We start from the raw sequence: 22,273 nt of genomic DNA on the forward strand, positions 1-22,273 counted from the left end.
CAGTGGAGGACCTGGACAACATTCCTTTCAGAAGGAAGATCACCTTGTGTTATTTCATGGGGGGTCGCAGGGTCATGCTGCCAAAAGACTACTAACTCCACCCCCCTCAATTTCCACAACAACCCCCCTTTGTCCCTGACAGCGAAGAACAGGACACACACAGAGACAGAGTGGACACCAACAGGGCCATCAGAGGGACTGAGACCTTCACAGTTGAGGTTAGGAATGTCAGCTACTAAAAGACTTCTATAGACCATCTCTGTAGCAAGAGAACCTCCAGTGACCAGACTGGGCTGTCCTCTGTCTCCCCTCACCCCTTATACACCAGACTGGACTGTCCTCTGTCTCCCCTCACCCCTTATACACCAGACTGGGCTGTCCTCTGTCTCCCCTCATCTCTGATACACCAGGCTGGACTGTCCTCTGTCTCCCCTCATCTCTGATACACCAGACTGGACTGTCCTCTGTCTCCCCTCATCTCTGATACACCAGGCTGGACTGTCCTCTGTCTCCCCTCATCTCTGATACACCAGACTGGGCTGTCCTCTGTCTCCCCTCATCTCTGATACACCAGGCTGGACTGTCCTCTGTCTCCCCTCATCTCTGATACACCAGACTGGAATGTCCTCTGTCTCCCCTCATCTCTGATACACCAGACTGGGCTGTCCTCTGTCTCTCCTCATCTCTGATACACCAGACTGGGCTGTCCTCTGCCTCTCCTCATCTCTGATACACCAGGCTGGACTGTCCTCTGTCTCCCCTCATCTCTGATACACCAGACTGGGCTGTCCTCTGTCTCCCCTCATCTCTGATACACCAGACTGGGCTGTCCTCTGCCACCCTCCCCACTACTCCCCCTAGAGTACCGCTGCCCCCTGCCTCCCCTCCCCACTACTCCCCCTAGAGTACCGGTGCACCCTGCCTCCCCTCCCCACTACTCCCCCTAGAGTACCGGTGCACCCTGCCTCCCCTCCCCAATACTCCCCCTAGAGTACCGCTGCACCCTGCCTCCCCTCCCCACTACTCCCCCTAGAGTACCGCTGCACCCTGCTTCCCCTCCCCACTACTCCCCCTAGAGTACCGCTGCACCCTGCCTCCCCTCCCCACTACTCCCCCTAGAGTACCGCTGCACCCTGCCTCCCCTCCCCACTACTCCCCCTAGAGTACCGCTGCACCCTGTCTCCCCACTACTCCCCCTAGAGTACCGCTGCTCCCTGCCTCCCCTCCTCACTACTCCCCCTAGAGTACCGCTGCACCCTGCCTCCCCTCCCCACTACTCCCCCTAGAGTACCGCTGCACCCTGCCTCCCCTCCCCACTACTCCCCCTAGAGTACCGCTGCACCCTGCCTCCCCTCCCCTCTACTCCCCCTAGAGTACCGCTGCACCCTGCCTCCCCTCCCCACTACTCCCCCAAGAGTACCGCTGCACCCTGCCTCCCCTCCCCACTACTCCCCCTAGAGTACCGCTGCACCCTGCCTCCCCTCCCCACTACTCCCCCAAGAGTACCGCTGCACCCTGCCTCCCCTCCCCACTACTCCCCCAAGAGTACCGCTGCACCCTGCCTCCCCTCCCCACTACTCCCCCTAGAGTACCGCTGCACCCTGCCTCCCCTCCCCACTACTCCCCCTAGAGTACCGCTGCACCCTGCCTCCCCTCCCCACTACTCCGCCTAGAGTACCGCTGCACCCTGTCTCCCCTCCCCACTACTCCCCCTAGAGTACCGCTGCACCCTGCCTCCCCTCCTCACTACTCCCCCTAGAGTACCGGTGCACCCTGCCTCCCCTCCTCACTACTCCCCCAAGAGTACCGCTGCACCCTGCCTCCCCTCCCCACTACTCCCCCTAGAGTACCGCTGCACCCTGCCTCCCCTCCCCACTACTCCGCCTAGAGTACCGCTGCACCCTGCCTCCCCTCCTCACTACTCCCCCTAGAGTACCGCTGCACCCTGCCTCCCCTCCCCACTACTCCCCCTAGAGTACCGCTGCACCCTGCCTCCCCTCCCCACTACTCCGCCTAGAGTACCGCTGCACCCTGCCTCCCCTCCTCACTACTCCCCCTAGAGTACCGCTGCACCCTGCCTCCCCTCCCCACTACTCCCCCTAGAGTACCGCTGCACCCTGCCTCCCCTCCCCACTACTCCCCCTAGAGTACCGCTGCACCCTGCCTCCCCTCCCCACTACTCCCCCTAGAGTATCGCTGCCCCCTGCCTCCCCTCCCCACTACTCCCCCTAGAGTACCGCTGCACCCTGCCTCCCCTCCCCACTACTCCCCCTAGAATACCGCTGCACCCTGCCTCCCCTCCCCACTACTCCCCCTAGAGTACCGCTGCACCCTGCCTCCCCTCCCCACTACTCCCCCTAGAGTACCGCTGCCCCCTGCCTCCCCTCCCCACTACTCCCCCTAGAGTACCGCTGCACCCTGCCTCCCCTCCCCACTACTCCCCCTAGAGTACCGCTGCACCCTGTCTCCCCTCCCCACTACTCCCCCAAGAGTACCGCTGCACCCTGCCTCCCCTCCCCACTACTCCCCCTAGAGTACCGCTGCACCCTGCCTCCCCTCCCCACTACTCCCCCTAGAGTACCGCTGCACCCTGCCTCCCCTCCCCACTACTCCCCCTAGAGTACCGCTGCACCCTGCCTCCCCTCCCCACTACTCCCCCAAGAGTACCGCTGCCCCCTGCCTCCCCTCCCCACTACTCCCCCTAGAGTACCGCTGCACCCTGCCTCCCCTCCCCACTACTCCCCCTAGAGTACCGCTGCCCCCTGCCTCCCCTCCCCACTACTCCCCCTAGAGTACCGCTGCACCCTGTCTCCCCACTACTCCCCCTAGAGTACCGCTGCACCCTGCCTCCCCTCCTCACTACTCCCCCTAGAGTACCGCTGCACCCTGTCTCCCCACTACTCCCCCTAGAGTACCGCTGCCCCCTGCCTTCCCTCCCCACTACTCCCCCTAGAGTACCGCTGCCCCCTGCCTTCCCTCCCCACTACTCCCCCTAGAGTACCGCTGCACCCTGCCTCCCCTCCCCTCCCCACTACTCCCCCTAGAGTACCGCTGCACCCTGCCTCCCCTCCCCACTACTCCCCCTAGAGTACCGCTGCCCCCTGCCTCCCCTCCCCACTACTCCCCCTAGAGTACCGCTGCACCCTGCCTTCCCTCCCCACTACTCCCCCTAGAGTACCGCTGCCCCCTGCCTTCCCTCCCCACTACTCCCCTAGAGTACCGCTGCCCCCTACCTCCCCTCCCCAGGGGACTCCCCCTAGAGTACCGCTGCACCCTGCCTTCCCTCCCCACTACTCCCCCTAGAGTACCGCTGCCCCCTGCCTTCCCTCCCCACTACTCCCCCTAGAGTACCGCTGCACCCTGCCTCCCCTTCCCTCCCCACTACTCCCCCTAGAGTACCGCTGCACCCTGCCTCCCCTCCCCTCCCCACTACTCCCCCTAGAGTACCGCTGCACCCTGCCTCCCCTCCCCACTACTCCCCCTAGAGTACCGCTGCACCCTGCCTCCCCTCCCCACTACTCCCCCTAGAGTACCGCTGCACCCTGCCTCCCCTCCCCACTACTCCCCCTAGAGTACCGCTGCACCCTGCCTCCCCTCCTCACTACTCCCCCTAGAGTACCGCTGCACCCTGCCTCCCCTCCCCACTACTCCCCCTAGAGTACCGCTGCACCCTGTCTCCCCTCCCCACTACTCCCCCTAGAGTACCACTGCACCCTCCCTCCCCTCCCCACTACTCCCCCTAGAGTACCGCTGCCCCCTGCCTCCCCTCCTCACTACTCCCCCTAGAGTACCGCTGCACCCTGCCTCCCCTCCCCACTACTCCCCCTAGAGTACCGCTGCACCCTGCCTCCCCTCCCCACTACTCCCCCTAGAGTACCGCTGCACCCTGTCTCCCCTCCTCACTACTCCCCCTAGAGTACCGCTGCACCCTGCCTCCCCTCCCCACTACTCCCCCTAGAGTACCGCTGCACCCTGTCTCCCCTCCCCACTACTCCCCCTAGAGTACCACTGCACCCTGCCTCCCCTCCCCACTACTCCCCCTAGAGTACCGCTGCCCCCTGCCTCCCCTCCTCACTACTCCCCCTAGAGTACCGCTGCACCCTGCCTCCCCTCCCCACTACTCCCCCTAGAGTACCGCTGCACCCTGCCTCCCCTCCCCACTACTCCCCCTAGAGTACCGCTGCACCCTGTCTCCCCTCCCCACTACTCCCCCTAGAGTACCGCTGCACCCTGCCTCCCCTCCCCACTACTCCCCCTAGAGTACCGCTGCACCCTGCCTCCCCTCCCCACTACTCCCCCTAGAGTACCGCTGCACCCTGCCTCCCCTCCTCACTACTCCCCCTAGAGTACCGCTGCACCCTGTCTCCCCTCCCCACTACTCCCCCTAGAGTACCGCTGCACCCTGCCTCCCCTCCTCACTACTCCCCCTAGAGTACCGCTGCACCCTGCCTCCCCTCCCCACTACTCCCCCTAGAGTACCGCTGCACCCTGCCTCCCCTCCCCACTACTCCCCCTAGAGTACCGCTGCACCCTGCCTCCCCTCCCCACTACTCCGCCTAGAGTACCGCTGCACCCTGCCTCCCCTCCTCACTACTCCCCCTAGAGTACCGGTGCACCCTGCCTCCCCTCCTCACTACTCCCCCAAGAGTACCGCTGCACCCTGCCTCCCCTCCCCACTACTCCCCCTAGAGTACCGCTGCACCCTGCCTCCCCTCCCCACTACTCCGCCTAGAGTACCGCTGCACCCTGCCTCCCCTCCTCACTACTCCCCCTAGAGTACCGCTGCACCCTGCCTCCCCTCCCCACTACTCCCCCTAGAGTACCGCTGCACCCTGCCTCCCCTCCCCACTACTCCGCCTAGAGTACCGCTGCACCCTGCCTCCCCTCCTCACTACTCCCCCTAGAGTACCGCTGCACCCTGCCTCCCCTCCCCACTACTCCCCCTAGAGTACCGCTGCACCCTGCCTCCCCTCCCCACTACTCCCCCTAGAGTACCGCTGCACCCTGCCTCCCCTCCCCACTACTCCCCCTAGAGTATCGCTGCCCCCTGCCTCCCCTCCCCACTACTCCCCCTAGAGTACCGCTGCACCCTGCCTCCCCTCCCCACTACTCCCCCTAGAATACCGCTGCACCCTGCCTCCCCTCCCCACTACTCCCCCTAGAGTACCGCTGCACCCTGCCTCCCCTCCCCACTACTCCCCCTAGAGTACCGCTGCCCCCTGCCTCCCCTCCCCACTACTCCCCCTAGAGTACCGCTGCACCCTGCCTCCCCTCCCCACTACTCCCCCTAGAGTACCGCTGCACCCTGCCTCCCCTCCCCACTACTCCCCCTAGAGTACCGCTGCCCCCTGCCTCCCCTCCCCACTACTCCCCCTAGAGTACCGCTGCACCCTGTCTCCCCACTACTCCCCCTAGAGTACCGCTGCACCCTGCCTCCCCTCCTCACTACTCCCCCTAGAGTACCGCTGCACCCTGTCTCCCCACTACTCCCCCTAGAGTACCGCTGCCCCCTGCCTTCCCTCCCCACTACTCCCCCTAGAGTACCGCTGCCCCCTGCCTTCCCTCCCCACTACTCCCCCTAGAGTACCGCTGCACCCTGCCTCCCCTCCCCTCCCCACTACTCCCCCTAGAGTACCGCTGCACCCTGCCTCCCCTCCCCACTACTCCCCCTAGAGTACCGCTGCCCCCTGCCTCCCCTCCCCACTACTCCCCCTAGAGTACCGCTGCACCCTGCCTTCCCTCCCCACTACTCCCCCTAGAGTACCGCTGCCCCCTGCCTTCCCTCCCCACTACTCCCCCTAGAGTACCGCTGCCCCCTACCTCCCCTCCCCAGGGGACTCCCCCTAGAGTACCGCTGCACCCTGCCTTCCCTCCCCACTACTCCCCCTAGAGTACCGCTGCCCCCTGCCTTCCCTCCCCACTACTCCCCCTAGAGTACCGCTGCACCCTGCCTCCCCTTCCCTCCCCACTACTCCCCCTAGAGTACCGCTGCACCCTGCCTCCCCTCCCCACTACTCCCCCTAGAGTACCGCTGCACCCTGCCTCCCCTCCCCACTACTCCCCCTAGAGTACCGCTGCACCCTGCCTCCCCTCCCCACTACTCCCCCTAGAGTACCGCTGCACCCTGCCTCCCCTCCTCACTACTCCCCCTAGAGTACCGCTGCACCCTGCCTCCCCTCCCCACTACTCCCCCTAGAGTACCGCTGCACCCTGTCTCCCCTCCCCACTACTCCCCCTAGAGTACCGCTGCACCCTGCCTCCCCTCCCCACTACTCCCCCTAGAGTACCGCTGCCCCCTGCCTCCCCTCCTCACTACTCCCCCTAGAGTACCGCTGCACCCTGCCTCCCCTCCCCACTACTCCCCCTAGAGTACCGCTGCACCCTGCCTCCCCTCCCCACTACTCCCCCTAGAGTACCGCTGCACCCTGTCTCCCCTCCCCACTACTCCCCCTAGAGTACCGCTGCACCCTGCCTCCCCTCCCCACTACTCCCCCTAGAGTACCGCTGCACCCTGCCTCCCCTCCCCACTACTCCCCCTAGAGTACCGCTGCACCCTGCCTCCCCTCCTCACTACTCCCCCTAGAGTACCGCTGCACCCTGTCTCCCCTCCCCACTACTCCCCCTAGAGTACCGCTGCACCCTGCCTCCCCTCCTCACTACTCCCCCTAGAGTACCGCTGCACCCTGCCTCCCCTCCCCACTACTCCCCCTAGAGTACCGCTGCACCCTGCCTCCCCTCCCCACTACTCCCCCTAGAGTACCGCTGCACCCTGCCTCCCCTCCCCACTACTCCCCCTAGAGTACCGCTGCACCCTGCCTCCCCTCCCCTCCCCACTACTCCCCCTAGAGTACCGCTGCACCCTGCCTCCCCTCCCCACTACTCCCCCTAGAGTACCACTGCACCCTGCCTCCCCTCCCCACTACTCCCCCTAGAGTACCGCTGCACCCTGCCTCCCCTCCCCACTACTCCCCCTAGAGTACCGCTGCACCCTGCCTCCCCTCCCCTCCCCACTACTCCCCCTAGAGTACCGCTGCACCCTGCCTCCCCTCCCCACTACTCCCCCTAGAGTACCGCTGCACCCTGTCTCCCCTCCCCTCCCCACTACTCCCCCTAGAGTACCGCTGCACCCTGCCTCCCCTCCCCACTACTCCCCCTAGAGTACCGCTGCCCCCTGCCTCCCCTCCCCACTACTCCCCCTAGAGTACCGCTGCACCCTGCCTCCCCTCCCCACTACTCCCCCTAGAGTACCGCTGCACCCTGCCTCCCCTCCCCTCTACTCCCCCTAGAGTACCGCTGCACCCTGCCTCCCCTCCCCACTACTCCCCCTAGAGTACCGCTGCACCCTGCCTCCCCTCCCCACTACTCCCCCTAGAGTACCGCTGCACCCTGCCTCCCCTCCCCACTACTCCCCCTAGAGTACCGCTGCACCCTGCCTCCCCTCCTCACTACTCCCCCTAGAGTACCGGTGCACCCTGCCTCCCCTCCTCACTACTCCCCCAAGAGTACCGCTGCACCCTGCCTCCCCTCCCCACTACTCCCCCTAGAGTACCGCTGCACCCTGCCTCCCCTCCCCACTACTCCGCCTAGAGTACCGCTGCACCCTGCCTCCCCTCCTCACTACTCCCCCTAGAGTACCGCTGCACCCTGCCTCCCCTCCCCACTACTCCCCCTAGAGTACCGCTGCACCCTGCCTCCCCTCCCCACTACTCCGCCTAGAGTACCGCTGCACCCTGCCTCCCCTCCTCACTACTCCCCCTAGAGTACCGCTGCACCCTGCCTCCCCTCCCCACTACTCCCCCTAGAGTACCGCTGCACCCTGCCTCCCCTCCCCACTACTCCCCCTAGAGTACCGCTGCACCCTGCCTCCCCTCCCCACTACTCCCCCTAGAGTATCGCTGCCCCCTGCCTCCCCTCCCCACTACTCCCCCTAGAGTACCGCTGCACCCTGCCTCCCCTCCCCACTACTCCCCCTAGAATACCGCTGCACCCTGCCTCCCCTCCCCACTACTCCCCCTAGAGTACCGCTGCACCCTGCCTCCCCTCCCCACTACTCCCCCTAGAATACCGCTGCACCCTGCCTCCCCTCCCCACTACTCCCCCTAGAGTACCGCTGCACCCTGCCTCCCCTCCCCACTACTCCCCCTAGAGTACCGCTGCCCCCTGCCTCCCCTCCCCACAACTCCCCTAGAGTACCGCTGCACCCTGCCTCCCCTCCCCACTACTCCCCCTAGAGTACCGCTGCACCCTGTCTCCCCTCCCCACTACTCCCCCAAGAGTACCGCTGCACCCTGCCTCCCCTCCCCACTACTCCCCCTAGAGTACCGCTGCACCCTGCCTCCCCTCCCCACTACTCCCCCTAGAGTACCGCTGCACCCTGCCTCCCCTCCCCACTACTCCCCCTAGAGTACCGCTGCACCCTGCCTCCCCTCCCCACTACTCCCCCAAGAGTACCGCTGCCCCCTGCCTCCCCTCCCCACTACTCCCCCTAGAGTACCGCTGCACCCTGCCTCCCCTCCCCACTACTCCCCCTAGAGTACCGCTGCCCCCTGCCTCCCCTCCCCACTACTCCCCCTAGAGTACCGCTGCACCCTGCCTCCCCTCCCCACTACTCCCCCTAGAGTACCGCTGCACCCTGCCTCCCCTCCCCACTACTCCCCCTAGAGTACCGCTGCACCCTGCCTCCCCTCCCCACTACTCCCCCTAGAGTATCGCTGCCCCCTGCCTCCCCTCCCCACTACTCCCCCTAGAGTACCGCTGCACCCTGCCTCCCCTCCCCACTACTCCCCCTAGAATACCGCTGCACCCTGCCTCCCCTCCCCACTACTCCCCCTAGAGTACCGCTGCACCCTGCCTCCCCTCCCCACTACTCCCCCTATAGTACCGCTGCCCCCTGCCTCCCCTCCCCACTACTCCCCCTAGAGTACCGCTGCACCCTGCCTCCCCTCCCCACTACTCCCCCTAGAGTACCGCTGCACCCTGTCTCCCCTCCCCACTACTCCCCCAAGAGTACCGCTGCACCCTGCCTCCCCTCCCCACTACTCCCCCTAGAGTACCGCTGCACCCTGCCTCCCCTCCCCACTACTCCCCCTAGAGTACCGCTGCACCCTGCCTCCCCTCCCCACTACTCCCCCTAGAGTACCGCTGCACCCTGCCTCCCCTCCCCACTACTCCCCCAAGAGTACCGCTGCCCCCTGCCTCCCCTCCCCACTACTCCCCCTAGAGTACCGCTGCACCCTGCCTCCCCTCCCCACTACTCCCCCTAGAGTACCGCTGCCCCCTGCCTCCCCTCCCCACTACTCCCCCTAGAGTACCGCTGCACCCTGTCTCCCCACTACTCCCCCTAGAGTACCGCTGCACCCTGCCTCCCCTCCTCACTACTCCCCCTAGAGTACCGCTGCACCCTGTCTCCCCACTACTCCCCCTAGAGTACCGCTGCCCCCTGCCTTCCCTCCCCACTACTCCCCCTAGAGTACCGCTGCCCCCTGCCTTCCCTCCCCACTACTCCCCCTAGAGTACCGCTGCACCCTGCCTCCCCTCCCCTCCCCACTACTCCCCCTAGAGTACCGCTGCACCCTGCCTCCCCTCCCCACTACTCCCCCTAGAGTACCGCTGCACTCTGCCTCCCCTCCCCACTACTCCCCCTAGAGTACCGCTGCCCCCTGCCTCCCCTCCCCACTACTCCCCCTAGAGTACCGCTGCACCCTGCCTTCCCTCCCCACTACTCCCCCTAGAGTACCGCTGCCCCCTGCCTCCCCTCCCCACTACTCCCCCTAGAGTACCGCTGCCCCCTACCTCCCCTCCCCAGGGGACTCCCCCTAGAGTACCGCTGCACCCTGCCTTCCCTCCCCACTACTCCCCCTAGAGTACCGCTGCCCCCTGCCTTCCCTCCCCACTACTCCCCCTAGAGTACCGCTGCACCCTGCCTCCCCTTCCCTCCCCACTACTCCCCCTAGAGTACCGCTGCACCCTGCCTCCCCTCCCCTCCCCACTACTCCCCCTAGAGTACCGCTGCACCCTGCCTCCCCTCCCCACTACTCCCCCTAGAGTACCGCTGCACCCTGCCTCCCCTCCCCACTACTCCCCCTAGAGTACCGCTGCACCCTGCCTCCCCTCCCCACTACTCCCCCTAGAGTACCGCTGCACCCTGCCTCCCCTCCTCACTACTCCCCCTAGAGTACCGCTGCACCCTGCCTCCCCTCCCCACTACTCCCCCTAGAGTACCGCTGCACCCTGTCTCCCCTCCCCACTACTCCCCCTAGAGTACCACTGCACCCTGCCTCCCCTCCCCACTACTCCCCCTAGAGTACCGCTGCCCCCTGCCTCCCCTCCTCACTACTCCCCCTAGAGTACCGCTGCACCCTGCCTCCCCTCCCCACTACTCCCCCTAGAGTACCGCTGCACCCTGCCTCCCCTCCCCACTACTCCCCCTAGAGTACCGCTGCACCCTGTCTCCCCTCCCCACTACTCCCCCTAGAGTACCGCTGCACCCTGCCTCCCCTCCCCACTACTCCCCCTAGAGTACCGCTGCACCCTGCCTCCCCTCCCCACTACTCCCCCTAGAGTACCGCTGCACCCTGCCTCCCCTCCTCACTACTCCCCCTAGAGTACCGCTGCACGCTGTCTCCCCTCCCCACTACTCCCCCTAGAGTACCGCTGCACCCTGCCTCCCCTCCTCACTACTCCCCCTAGAGTACCGCTGCACCCTGCCTCCCCTCCCCACTACTCCCCCTAGAGTACCGCTGCACCCTGCCTCCCCTCCCCACTACTCCCCCTAGAGTACCGCTGCACCCTGCCTCCCCTCCCCACTACTCCCCCTAGAGTACCGCTGCACCCTGCCTCCCCTCCCCTCCCCACTACTCCCCCTAGAGTACCGCTGCACCCTGCCTCCCCTCCCCACTACTCCCCCTAGAGTACCACTGCACCCTGCCTCCCCTCCCCACTACTCCCCCTAGAGTACCGCTGCACCCTGCCTCCCCTCCCCACTACTCCCCCTAGAGTACCGCTGCACCCTGCCTCCCCTCCCCTCCCCACTACTCCCCCTAGAGTACCGCTGCACCCTGCCTCCCCTCCCCACTACTCCCCCTAGAGTACCGCTGCACCCTGTCTCCCCTCCCCTCCCCACTACTCCCCCTAGAGTACCGCTGCACCCTGCCTCCCCTCCCCACTACTCCCCCTAGAGTACCGCTGCCCCCTGCCTCCCCTCCCCACTACTCCCCCTAGAGTACCGCTGCACCCTGCCTCCCCTCCCCACTACTCCCCCTAGAGTACCGCTGCACCCTGCCTCCCCTCCCCTCTACTCCCCCTAGAGTACCGCTGCACCCTGCCTCCCCTCCCCACTACTCCCCCTAGAGTACCGCTGCACCCTGCCTCCCCTCCCCACTACTCCCCCTAGAGTACCGCTGCACCCTGCCTCCCCTCCCCACTACTCCCCCTAGAGTACCGCTGCACCCTGTCTCCCCTCCCCACTACTCCCCCTAGAGTACCGCTGCACCCTGCCTCCCCTCCCCACTACTCCCCCTAGAGTACCGCTGCACCCTGTCTCCCCTCCCCACTACTCCCCCTAGAGTACCGCTGCCCCCTGCCTCCCCTCCCCACTACTCCCCCTAGAGTACCGCTGCACCCTGTCTCCCCTCCCCACTACTCCCCCTAGAGTACCGCTGCACCCTGCCTCCCCTCCCCACTACTCCCCCTAGAGTACCGCTGCACCCTGCCTCCCCTCCCCACTACTCCCCCTAGAGTACCGCTGCACCCTGCCTCCCCTCCCCACTACTCCCCCTAGAGTACCGCTGCCCCCTGCCTCCCCTCCCCACTACTCTCCCTAGAGTACCGCTGCACCCTGCCTCCCCTCCCCACTACTCTCCCTAGAGTACCGCTGCACCCTGCCTCCCCTCCCCACTACTCCCCCTAGAGTACCGGTGCACCCTGCCTCCCCTCCCCTCCCCACTACTCCCCCTAGGGTACCGCTGCACCCTGTCTCCCCTCCCCACTACTCCCCCTAGGGTACCGCTGCACCCTGCCTCCCCTCCCCACTACTCCCCCTAGAGTACCGCTGCACCCTGCCTCCCCTCCCCACTACTCCCCCTAGAGTACCGCTGCCCCCTGCCTCCCCTCACTCCCCTCTGTATCCGTGTCATCTTGGTGGGCTGTTCGTGTGTCTTGTTGTGTTTATTTATTGAATGTATTCCCTTCCAGAACTTTCTTCCTGACTCTCAGTGTACATCGTTACACCTTTACCCTTCCCTGAAGCATTACAGAAATAAAAACAAACCACTGAAGAAAATACAATCTTTGAGTGTTTTGAGTGAGTTTTGAGTAGAGACACTGATGAATATGTTAATTAGACGATGATACAGGATAAACAACATGTCATAACTGACAGGATAAATTACATGGATAAAATTCAACCATCAAAACTGAGAACAACTTTAAAATAAAGGGGAAGTTTATTCATTGTATTATTACTGATCCATTGCAGATTATCCTACATGTCAATCAAACTGTGCTGTGAGAATCATATTGCCTCCTAGACTCTCAGGCCTGTTTTCCAAATGGTACCCTATTCCCTATGGGCCCTGGTCAAAAGTAGTGCACTACATAGGGTTAAAGGGTGCCACGTGGGACACGAGCCAAGCCAGACACACAGAAGACACACAGGACTCAGGACATCACATTACATACATACACATGGGCAACAGCATCTTTTATCAACAATACTGCATCATGAGGACAGTTACCACATGATGATATGACATCATTAGAGCATCACTGTCAAAGTGAAAGGGACAGACTGATAAAAAACACCACTTAGAAAATCACTAGACAGTAACATCTGACAGTAGTGTTTAATGTCCAGCAGCAATATTAGTAGTATCCCATCCTATTATTCTCAATGATGCATTTTATAATCATTTCATTCAAGTCATTTGAATTTGAAAGAACAGATTATGTCGTGAAAAATATAATAATTGAATGTATGAATTTAGCTGAAAGCTATAAACCATCATAAGAGTCTTTGGAGTCAAACAGTAAAACTCAGATGAAAGACACCTTGGAGATCCTGATATCAACACATTGTAACGTTGTTCCTTCTAACAGAATGGCTGTTCCACCTAGTAGTCCATCACATTGTAACGTTGTTCCTTCTAACAGGATGACTGTTCCACCTAGTAGTCCAACACAGAAGTAGGTGGTCAGTAATGGTTCTTGTGTTGCAGTAAGCCAACTAAGTCAACTGGTTTAGTAAGTCTTAGATTGCATATATGATATGTGACTTGAAGGTTTTTCCTGAAGCAGTCCATCCGTTTCCAACAGTGAAAACCCAGCCCACATTTAATAGTAGATACTTGATGTGTTTGTGGTGCGTAGACCAAAGACTGATGAGTTATGAACAGAACAATGTGGAAGTTGAGTCCATTGTGTTCATCCATCCTTCAGCAGCCAGCCAGCCTCCAGTTGATTCATCACCATCCTGCAATGTCATATTTCAACCAGCAGGGGTCACTGATTCCACTATCTGAATTGTATCACTGTTCAAAGATGCCTCTGCCTTATCCAAGGTTCTTCCTTCATTTCATGGCTTAAGGTAAACAGACAACACATGCATGAATCCAGAGTATTATTTTATCAAAACCATTTATAAAACACATCATCCACAGACTGATAGTCTTCCATGGTCTTATTGCAAAGTCAAGCTCTCTGTGATTGTAGTCATCAGACATGGAGTCAGTCAACAGCTCTCTGTGATTGTAGTCATTAAACATGGAGTCAGTCAACAGCTCTCTGTGGTTGTAGTCATCAAACATGGAGTCAGTCAACAGCTCTCTGTGATTGTAGTCATCAAACATGGAGTCAGTCAACAGCTCTCTGTGATTGTAAAGTCATCAAACATGGAGTCAGTCAACAGCTCTCTGTGGTTGTAAAGACATCAAACATGGAGTCAGTCAACAGCTCTCTGTGATTGTAAAGTCATCAAACATGGAGTCAGTCAACAGCTCTCTGTGATTGTAAAGTCATCAAACATGGAGTCAGTCAACAGCTCTCTGTGATTGTAAAGTCATCAAACATGGAGTCAGTCAACAGCTCTCTGTGATTGTAGTCATCAAACATGGAGTCAGTCAACAGCTCTCTGTGATTGTAAAGTCATCAAACATGGAGTCAGTCAACAGCTCTCTGTAAATGTAGTCATCAAACATGGAGTCAGTCAACAGCTCTCTGTGATTGTAGTCATCAAACATGGAGTCAGTCAACAGCTCTCTGTGATTGTAAAGTCATCAAACATGGAGTCAGTCAACAGCTCTCTGTGATTGTAGTCATCAAACATGGAGTCAGTCAACAGCTCTCTGTGATTGTAGTCATCAAACATGGAGTCAGTCAACAGCTCTCTGTGATTGTAAAGTCATCAAACATGAAGTCAGTCAACAGCTCTCTGTGATTGTAAAGTCATCAAACATGGAGTCAGTCAACAGCTCTCTGTGATTGTAGTCATCAAACATGGAGTCAGTCAACAGCTCTCTGTGATTGTAGTCATCAAACATGGAGTCAGTCAACAGCTCTCTGTGATTGTAGTCATCAAACATGGAGTCAGTCAACAGCTCTCTGTGATTGTAAAGACATCAAACATGGAGTCAGTCAACAGCTCTCTGATTGTAGTCATCAAACATGGAGTCAGTCAACAGCTCTCTGTGATTGTAGTCATCAAACATGGAGTCAGTCAACAGCTCTCTGTGATTGTAGTCATCAAACATGGAGTCAGTCAACAGCTCTCTGTGATTGTAGTCATCAAACATGGAGTCAGTCAACAGCTCTCTGTGATTGTAGTCATCAAACATGGAGTCAGTCAACATCTCTCTGTGATTGTAAAGTCATCAAACATGGAGTCAGTCAACAGCTCTCTGTGATTGTAGTCATCAAACATGGAGTCAGTCAACAGCTCTCTGTGATTGTATTCATCAAAATGGAGTCAGTCAACAGCTCTCTGTGATTGTAGTCATCAAACATGGAGTCAGTCAACAGCTCTCTGTGATTGTAGTCATCAAACATGGAGTCAGTCAACAGCTCTCTGTGATTGTAGTCATCAAACATGGAGTCAGTCAACAGCTCTCTGTGATTGTAGTCATCAAACATGGAGTCAGTCAACAGCTCTCTGTGATTGTAGTCATCAAACATGGAGTCAGTCAACAGCTCTCTGTGATTGTAGTCATCAAACATGGAGTCAGTCAACAGCTCTCTGTGATTGTAGTCATCAAACATGGAGTCAGTCAACAGCTCTCTGTGATTGTAGTCATCAAACATGGAGTCAGTCAACAGCTCTCTGTGATTGTAGTCATCAAACATGGAGTCAGTCAACAGCTCTCTGTGATTGTAAAGTCATCAAACATGGAGTCAGTCAACAGCTCTCTGTGATTGTAGTCATCAAACATGGAGTCAGTCAACAGCTCTCTGTGATTGTAAAGTCATCAAACATGGAGTCAGTCAACAGCTCTCTGTGATTGTAGTCATCAAACATGGAGTCAGTCAACAGCATATTCCTCTCAGTCCAACAGCCAAAATGATCAATATCATATCTTTATCAATCAATATGACTTAAGTTAACACAAACAGCAGCAGGCATGCTAAGTTCAGGCATTCTGGAACATTCCAGGGAGATTCCGATTCAGAGGGGGCGGGGTTTAGGCTAGGTATCTGTCTGTCATCGGAAGACCAGCGTGGAGGCCTTGAGACAGGTGAAGGAGGCAGTGAGACAGGTGAAGAAGAGAGAAACAGACAGGTAGATCTGCGATGCATCTCCACACTCCTTGGCGTTTTCCTGAAATCAATCGTTATCACACAGTTACAGCCAGTGGTATAATGAAAACGTGTTATTACACAAGGAGAAGTGCTAACCTTTCTTCTTCTTGGTCCTCCCATCACATTAAATAATTGTGAAAACTATAATAGTTTGTTTTGTTGTTTATCCTTCATTTAACTAGGCAAGTTAGGAACAGTGGGTTAATAACGTGTTCAATCCATTTGGTTGATTTTAAAATACAGTATATAAAATAACCCTCTAGCATCACTACTCTGGACGGCTCTGACTTAGAATATGTGGATAACTACAAATACCTAGGTGTCTGGTTAGACTGTAAACTCTCCTTCCAGACTCACATTAAGCATCTCCAATCCAAAATTAAATCTAGAATCGGCTTCCTATTTCGCAACAAAGCATCCTTCACTCATGCTGCCAAACATACCCTCGTAAAACTGACCATCCAACCGATCCTCGACTTCGGCGATGTCATTTATAAAATAGCCTCCAACCCTCTACTCAACAAATTGGAGGCGGTCTATCACAGTGCCATCCGTTTTGTCACCAAAGCCCCACCCTACCCACCACCTCGACCTGTATGCTCTCGTTGGCTGTCCCTCGCTTCACTCTCGTCGCCAAACCCACTGGCTCCAGGTCATCTACAAGTCTCTGCTAGGTCAAGCCCCACCTTATCTCAGCTCACTGGTCACCATAGCAGCACCCACCCGTAGCACGCGCTCCAGCAGGTATATCTCACTGGTCATCATAGCAACATCCACCCGTAGCACGCGCTCCAACAGGTATATTTCACTGGTCATCACCAAAGCCAAGTCATCCTTTGGCCGCCTTTCCTTCCAGTTCTCTGCTGCCAATGACTGGAAGGAACTGCAAAAATCACTGAAGCTGGAGACTCATATCTCCCTTACTAGTTTTAAGCACCAGCTGTCAGAGCAGCTCACAGATCACTGCACATAGCCAATCTAATAAAAATATCCTGTGTATCCTGTCTGAGGGGAACCTGTATTCTGTTTAAATTTCTGGATTCCATAGGATTCCGTCTGAGTTTTCCTCATTGGGGAAATCATGGGGCCCTACAAGCCCTTATGTGAGTTACAAAGAAAACACACAGACATTTCAATATATTGACATACCTTGTCAATGTATTCTGGAAAATATGGTCTGTCCAGTACTCAGGAACGTCTGAACACCTATACCTAAAGAAGAGAAGTTGTATTAAAACCTATGACAATGTCAGGAAAATAACACTCAAATGACTTCAGCTTTAGATAGCTAACGTAAACTCACGTAAACTCGTACATCGCCTTGGTTCGTACAATTGCCCTTATTTTAGCGCCCCAAAAACGCAATACTTCCAGATCAACTGTTATGTCAATACCATTGTAAAGCACAATTTCTCCCCTTTCCAACAGAATAAATGACACGACCTAAACGCTGCCCGTTTCTGCATAATTCAAGCAGGCAATGAGCCCCGTCAGGTCTTTTTCAAAATGGCGGGTGGGGAAGAGAAACTAATGCGTGAGAAGAAGAGGAGAAGTGTGGGAAAATTGCTTTTTTCTCCACTCGATCTGTCCAACTTATTACCTTATCGCCTCTAAAATGTAAATAAAACACTATAAAGAGTTTATATAATGTGTCATTACATACCTATTTGAAGGTTTGTGTCGAATTTTAATTGGATTTTTAGGGCGGTGCTAAAGTGATCTTAGAAGTAAACAGCGGATTTGAGAATGAAGATCGCATGCAATGATGACGAAAAAAATGACTAGGTATCCCCCACCACTTTCTTGTTTTTAAAGGATGATAGAAGTGCTACACCTGGTGGAGAGAGATGGTAAGACAGAAATTGTTGATTTATGCATGCTGTACGTTATGACATGACAGATCAAGATGTAACAGAGGGTCCATTTTTTTCAACTTTTCTCCAATACTAGAGAGCCATTACGATGTTGATCAACGCATGAATAGAAACCTAGTCCGATTTTGACTTAGTTTTCTTTCTAGCTTCGTTTGAATGTCGCGGTTGCGCAAGTTTGTACGGAATGGGGTGAGTTTACATTAGCTTGCCTAGCAGGCAAACATTACCTTGCAGGGGCACATGTGTTCAGCTCTACTGTAATGTTGTTGACGATGCATTTTTTGTAAGCTAGGTAGCTAATATGTTACATAACTATTTCGGTTCATATAAAACATACACAAAAATGACAAAAGTTATAAACAGCACTGAGGCAAGTAAATGCACTGCTAACTTACTAGTTAGTAGCATGCCCACCACTAGTTAACTATACAGACATCATGGAAGTCAACTAGCTAGTAGCATGCCCACCAGTAGCTAACTATACAGACATCATGGAAGTCAACTAGTTAGTAGCATGCCCACCACTAGTTAACTATACAGACATCATGGAAGTCAACTAGCTAGTAGCATGCCCACCACTAGCTAACTATACAGACATCATGGAAGTCAACTAGTTAGTAGCATGCCCACCACTAGTTAACTATACAGACATCATGGAAGTCAATTAGCTAGTTTATCAACGTGCAAATATATAACTTACTCTGACAATATAACTAACTAAAGGCTTTTCGTACTTGAAGAATATTATTTAAGGAATATTTTTTGACATTTCGTTGAAAATTTGTGTAAATAAATCCAAACTACATTCCAAGTGATAGTTTGGTCGTTACCTGCAACATGGCCTTTCCAGAGGAGAAAGATCAAGACGACGTCTGTTGAAACGTTCCAAGCACAACTGACGTTCATAACTAGATCTGGCATGTCAGTCCAACACAATAATGATCATTTCAACATCATATTTTTAAGTTGTTGGTTGTTACTTAGAAATATTCGTTTAAAATTTAGCAGCATATCACCATGGATTCTTTTTCAACACATATAAATTAAGGACTCTAATCGAAAATGTGTTCAAAAGCAGAAACCTATTATTTTTAGTAAAAAAATCACTTGATTTTCTTTTGCAATATTTACTAAACCCGTGGGTCATTTTTTATAGTGTATAACGAATATGAATTCGGAGGACAGAAATTATTAAATATTGTAGCGAACCAGACAGACAGCTGTGTGTTATGTGTCAGGCTATTAGTTGGTTGTGTTGTACTTACCAGTACCCAGTGTTCGCGGGGTTCGACATGCCAATCAACCTGCTATCTGCCAATCACAGGAATGCCTGGAACGTTCTGATGCCGGGCTTCCTGGTGGTTGGTGGAGAGGCGTGGAGGGGGGTTGGGCAGGGAGCATTGGAAGTTAAGACCAGGTTTAGACGTTGTTCTCTCTCTTATGTCTGGCTTTCACAAGAGAAGGTCACGGTTGGTTTATAGGGTATCCTTCATTTATTTGTCGTGGGCTACGGCCAAACAGTAGCCTGTGGGGAGTTGGGTTAATAAACCGTAAATTCTTAAACTCAACCCTCTGTCTGGACAATTGTTCCTTTATGATCTAGTCAGGTCATTACAATATTAGAGCATTGGACCTCTCACTAAAGGCATCAGTCATACAAAAGTTATACTTAAATCCAAACTGGTTCTCTAGTAAATTGGTAGGAATGTCTCATCCTATGTTCAAGAATGGCCTTTTCCCCTTTATTCAGATTACACCTGCTCACTTTCAGTTGTTTGAAAAGGAAATAATCTCCAAAATATCGTTCTTTTTTTAAACAAGCCTTAGAAAATTGGTTGTAATTTCAGTTTAATCCACCTGAAAAGACAGAACATATAATACAATACTAATTTATTAAAAAAACATTTTTTCGAATAAATATTTAAAAAAGGTATAATTTCAGTGAATGACATCATAAATAGGACTGGTGGAGTTGTGTCACACATGCAGCTAACACAGACATATGGAAATGTCTGCTCTACCCAAAATTACAACCAACTAATTGCAGCATTACCACAAAAATGGAAGAGGCAAGTAGAAGGGGGGAAAGTAAGGAACTTGTATGTCGGCCCTGTATTAAAGAACGTAAATGGTTAAAGAAAAGTGTGATAAATAAAAACATTTACCAATTTAATTGAAGGACCAACAAACTGTAATACTGGGTGATTTGAAAAGCCATAGTCAATCAATCAATAATATAATAATTATTTTAGCAACATATTTAATTTACAATCTGTAGAAGCTATGAGAATAGAAAGGAGCACAGGTGAAAAATATATGGCAAATAGAAATCCAAAATGGATGGTGTTGAGAGGTGTTGGGAGGGGTTGGATGGAGCTGAAGGGTGGGACTAATAACAAGATAACCAATGTAAAACATACGGGTCTGTAAAATGTATAAAGGTTCAGAAATGTTGTGAAATAGCACAGTTACAAATAGAAATCAAACTGGATGGACATCAGAAATAGAGGAAGAACTAAAAACAAACTAAATATAACTATTGTAAAATAGATTGTGTCTCTGTACTTTGCTCTGTTCATCTTTCCCTTGATTCTAACTAGTCTCCCAGGCCCTGTTGCTGAAAACATCCCCACAGTATGATGCTGCCACCACCATGTTCAATCTTGGTTTCATCAGACCAGGGAATCTTGTCATGATCTGAGAGTCTTTAGGTGCCTTTTGGCAAACTCCAAGCGGGCTGTCATGTGCCTTTTACAAAGGAGTGGCTTCCGTCTGCCAGCTCCACTATAAAAGCCTGATTAGTGGAGTGCTGAAGATATGGTTCTCTTTCTGGAAGGTTTTCCCATCTGCAGAGAGGAACTCTGGAGCGCAGTCAGTGTAACCATCTGATCTTGGTGACTGACCAAGTCCTTTCTCCCCCGATTGCTCAGTTTGTCCTGGCAGCCAGCTCTAGGAAGGTTCTAAAATGTTTCCATTTAAGAATGATGGAGGCCACTGTGTTCTTTGGCACCTTCAATGCTGCTAAAACGTTTTTCATCCGTTTTAGAATGAGGCTGTAACGTAACAAAATGTTGAAAAAGTCAAGGGGTCTGAATACTTTCCAAATGCACGTATCTGCCTCAATGTTGCTGGACCCCAGGAAGAGTAGCTGCTGCCTTGGCAAGAATGGATGTGGATCCTAAATAAATATAAATACCAGTCAATTGCCAGGGTTAGAGCTTCCATGTCTGTTCTATTCATTCTTATTTCTATGTTCAGGCCATAGGGTATTACATGTTAACAAGATAAGCTAAATAAACACACTAATTATTGAAAAAGTAATTGGTTAATATATGAGAAGGAATTCCCGAAAGATTTAAAAAATAACAACGTGCAAAAATAGAGGCCAAAGCACATCAGCAGTTGTATTTACCCCACCAACACTGCAGAAGGACGATCCACTATTAGACTATATTTCTCTATATCAACATGTGTAAAACCAACACTTGAACACTGAGCCCAACCTCCAGTATGTTACGATAATATTTATATTCATTTTAAAGTAGGCCAATCAGAAAGTGGCGTCAGGTCTCCATGTCGGATTCCTCCAGTCCGCGCCTTCGTGTCAGCTGAACTGCGCTCCTGTCTTCACCCCACTGTCAGCTACAAGACAAACATGACATATAAAACGTGTGGTGGCCACAGAATAGATATATCTACTCGAGGGAGATGAACACAGGAAAGAGTAAGACGAGTATGCAGAAGAAGATGGCCTGTTGGATTATTTTATATAAAACGGCAGAACAGTCTTTCTGGTCGCAGGTTCCTCATATATAAGTAGCCTGTCCTACAGTATAGGGACAAATATACCTCGTCCAAAGTCTTGGATAGTTTATTGACCCACTAAAGTGGTTCGTTGTCGAACTTTACTATGTGGGAGCGAATCTACTTTTACGCATCATTGATTTGATGCGTTTTCGTAATTGTTAGTCTCGTCCATAAATGATGTCAGTACACTTAAGCTGATTTATTAGAAATTGCTTCACTAATTCAGTCATTCATTGATGGTTTGATTGTCTGATTGATTAATACACTTCGTTGACATATTAAACTACAGGGGCAGCCATGACAGGAAGGTTGATGCTTGGCATTGTTGCGTCACAATATAAAATGCCTCTGATGACGTAATGATCAAACACCAAGCTGCAACTGGTGAAATGAGGATCATTAGCTGATTGAACTGCAAGGTGAACGGTAAGTACGCCCGTCCGCCTGTTTATCGGATAAATGAGGGGATAGACAACAGATTTATTGAGCGCCAGATATAGCTAGGCTTTTAGAAATGAATTGAACAAAGTTGTTAAATTTTAATGAATATATCTTGTCCCAAATAATTATTTCAACTCAGAACTGAATTTGATGATATTAGACAAGAGACTTTAATAACATGAAAAACATTTCCCCAAATACTAAACAAAGTTGTTTCTGTGACTCTCTCTTTATAGAGTTTAATGGTGCTGAAAGCCACTTCCTATTCCAAGTATTCAAGACTAGAAGGAGCATTCTGATTAGAATCCTGCAGACCAGTGAATGATGAATAGGAGGCCCAACCTGAATGGGTCTGGAGGACCAAG

This window comes from Oncorhynchus mykiss, unplaced genomic scaffold (genome assembly GCF_057628025.1).
Source record: "Oncorhynchus mykiss isolate SJ-2025 unplaced genomic scaffold, ASM5762802v1 scaffold96, whole genome shotgun sequence".
Taxonomy (NCBI): Eukaryota; Metazoa; Chordata; class Actinopteri; order Salmoniformes; family Salmonidae; genus Oncorhynchus; species Oncorhynchus mykiss.